The 3,637-nt window shown below is 37.4% G+C and overlaps 1 protein-coding gene across 2 annotated transcripts in view; it reads right to left on the minus strand.

The window, feature by feature from the left end:
- The window catches only part of LOC128251234 (zinc finger protein ZFP2-like), an 18,071-nt gene extending 14,995 nt beyond the window's left edge, over positions 1-3,076 (minus strand). Inside the window, exon 1 of one of the 2 annotated variants that reach the window (XM_052977933.1) lies at positions 3,004-3,076. The gene's annotated coding sequence lies outside the window, so the exon portion shown is untranslated. The other variant, XM_052977932.1, reaches the window with a different exon arrangement.
- Between the last annotated feature and the right edge of the window lie 561 nt (positions 3,077-3,637).

Genomic DNA, 3,637 nt, shown 5'->3' on the forward strand with positions numbered 1-3,637 from the left:
AGATCCTGAAAAGGTGAAGGCTATCCGAGGAATGCCAGATCCTGAAAAGGTGAAGGCTATCCGAGGAATGCCAGATCCTGAAAAGGTGAAGGCTATCCGAGGAATGCCAGAGCCTGAAAAGGTGAAGGCTATCCGAGGAATGCCAGAGCCTGAAAACAAAACAGGTCTGATGAGGTTCCTTGGTATGATAGATTAACTGGGAAAGTTCATGCCAAATCTCTCCAGTGAAACTGCAGCTCTACAAGAGCTATTGCTGAAGGACATTGTATGGCACTGGGAAGGAAGACAGCAAATATGTTTCAAGAATTTGAAACAAAGAGTGACAGAGATTCCAGTGTTACAGTACTTTGATGTTACAAAGCCAGTAATGTTATCAGTTGATGCAAGCACCCAAGGGTTAGGAGCAGTATTGACGCAAGCTGACAAGCCTGTAGCATTTGCTTTGGGGTCATGGACAAATGCACAAAAGAAGTATGTGCAGATTGAGAAAGAGATGCTAGGTATCCTACATGGATGTGAGAAGTTTCATCAGTACATCTATGGGAAAACAGTTCAAGTAGAAACTGATCACAAACCCCTTGAAATGATATTTCAGAAACCCTTGTGTAGAGCTCCTCAGAGGTTGCAGAGAATGTTGCTGCGTCTACAGAAATATGATGTTCAAGTTACCTACAGACCCAGCAAAGAAGTGATTGTTGCAGATGCTTTGAGCTACCCATATCTTCAAGCCAGTAATAATTGGTTTGATGAAACTGAGTATGACGTGGACCTAATACCACAACTGCTGATGACCCCAGGGAAGTTGAGCGAATTCAGGATTGCTACAGCAAATGACCCACAATTGCAACAGCTGAAATCAGTGATTAAGTGCAGATGGTTAGAAAACAGAAATTATGCCCCAGGAAGTGTGAGAGACTACTGGAATATTTGAGATGAACTGACCTCATCTTCAATGCTGACAAAGTTGTAGTTCCTGCAACACTACAAACAGAATTGTTGAAGAGAATTCATGATACTCATTTCAGAGTGACAAAGTGCATAATCAGAGCGAAATATGCTATCTTCTGGCAAGGAATGACTGAACAAACTGAAGAATTTGTATCACAATGTTCTGTGTGCAATGAGAACAAAAAGAATAATCTGAAACAACTGTTGAAGAGCCATGAAATTCCTGATCGACCATGGGCCAAAGTTGGAGCCAACTTGTTTGTGTACAAGAATAATGACTACCCGGTGTGTCTGGAATATTTTTCAAAGTATCCTGAAAGTGTGAAATTGTGTGACCTATCAAATAAAATGACAATCAGAGCAGCGAAATCTGTCTTTGCCAGATGGGCTCATGACAGGTAACGGACGGCAGTTTACAAATACAGAGTTCCTGCTAATGAGTAGGTGCCTGAAGATTCGCTTACCTGTGTCCGATGCCTTGGGTTACAGGACCAGAAACCGCTACATGACCAACAGAAAGCATCTCAAGTACGGCAAAAGAATTACTACGACGGGGGTAAATAGAGAGTTACGTCCCTTGACAGCAAATCAGGATTCAAGAAAACCAGTCATGGAAGCCCGGAATTGTCAAATCATTTAATGACGCACCAAGATCTAACAACATAACCACGTCAGAAGGAAGACAGTATCGACAAAATCGCTGTCATCTGTGGACAGATACTGAGAACCCCACAGTTCAGACATATTGAGAATGTGAAGAGACTATGAATTGTCATACATCTGAGTTCGAAACTACAGACACCGTCTGGAACCAAACTAAGAGATCCAGACAGAAAATCAACATGTCGGAACGATATCGAGATTTAATATCAGGAACTGTTGAATTCAAGAAGTGTTCAATGAAAAAGAGAGATTCATGAACAGTGTTAAATGTCGAATTTGAAGTTAAACAAATTGAAATGTGTTAATTTAACTACACGTCAAGATATGCACACAAAAGTATGACGTCACGAGTTCATGTGTACGACGATGTAAATACATACACAGTAATGGCTGCAACCGGTGTCGTGTCATAATGGACATTTGTCAATTATTACCGGTTCGTTAATAAATAAATATGCTATTGATTTGTCTTGTTATCAATTCTGCATCATTATTACTTTTCAGACAATCAGTGCTGGACAATAGAATTGATATCCATCTCTGATCAGCAATATAAAAAGTTTTCAATTACCGATGTTCACCTTAATTGTATTAAATAACCTTATTATATATCTTACCTGTTACTACTATATAAACCAGTGTTTAGTGAAATCTTTTTTTAAGTACACCAAATTTCCCTTCCTACGGCAATGTGATTCGACCGCGACTAACATCTGACAACAAAAACTCATTCGGAAACACAAAAGGCGAAATGTATTTAGTTTCCCCTGATATACGCTGCTAGATGAATATTAATATTTCTAAAAATACCGCTAGATGAATATTAATATTTCTAAGAATGTTTCATATCTGCTACATCTTATAGATTTATTATTGTGTTGGAAGTTACAATAGAAACTAGTAACCTTTGTGAATATGTTTCTGAAGAAGAAAAAAGCCATCGACCAGGTTCTGAACGTGTTCGAAAGACAAATAAAATACTACTCATATATTCAATGTATTTCTCGAACGGAAGCTTAAAACAAAACCGATGAATGGCGAAAATCCAGATGACAACTTCATGGCACTTCGTTTTGTTTTCTTTTCCAAGCCGTGTTTTGTAATGTCTTTCGTAAAATTCCAGTTGCTCAATGGAATAAAACCGCAAAATAAAGATATTGGACATAATTTAGAGAAACATTGAGGACGAAATATTTATGAAGAAATACAAGTTCTTTATCTAGCAGTGTATAATGAATTAATCACTGATTTAAATGATTAATTGAATGTATAATATAATTAGTAGTGAATATGCACGATGCCTTCACGACTTACCCAAGTAAACAATGTCGGTTTGTTTAATTAATTGTATGATATAATAAGCTTTAAATATGTTGCCTTCTTCCTACTCACCCAGCTATAATAATGCATCAATTACCAATGGTCTTCTTCGCGCAGTTAAGCGGTATTGTATATCGATATTACACCTTAAAAATAACTCCATTAGATCTAAGAGAGTACAGCACAATTGTGGGCATAACTACAGAGTTGTACCCCCTCCCCCACCGACTTTGGAAGGTCATAAATGAATGTTTTTTAATGAAATCTTCTATGCATATATTATTTATTATGTAGATTCCGAATATACAAAAGTTTTCGGTGAAAGTGTTTTGGAATGGGGGTGGGGGACAATTTTGTGAAATTCCAACAGAGTCCACTTAAATTCCTCTTAACTTCCAGGAAAATGAATATTTTTTCGTGAACTTTTCTACAAATATACCTTGATGTATGTACATTTCGAGCATGTAGGAATTTTGAAGGAAACAACTGCAGGTTATTTTTGAGAAGTGTTCCCCACTCGGTGGTGTTTCGGAGCAAATCATCTATAATTGTTTCATTTTCCTCTATTATGTGCGTATGTGCATCCGTAGATTTCTAATGAAGTAATACGCTGCTTCTGTTCTCTTCTACTTCTCTACTAGAAACGTTTACTTTCGAGTTTACTTCTATTGAGAAAAAAAAATCGTGTGCATGTTATTTTAAACGT

This window comes from Octopus bimaculoides, chromosome 29 (assembly GCF_001194135.2).
Source record: "Octopus bimaculoides isolate UCB-OBI-ISO-001 chromosome 29, ASM119413v2, whole genome shotgun sequence".
NCBI lineage: Eukaryota > Metazoa > Mollusca > Cephalopoda > Octopoda > Octopodidae > Octopus > Octopus bimaculoides.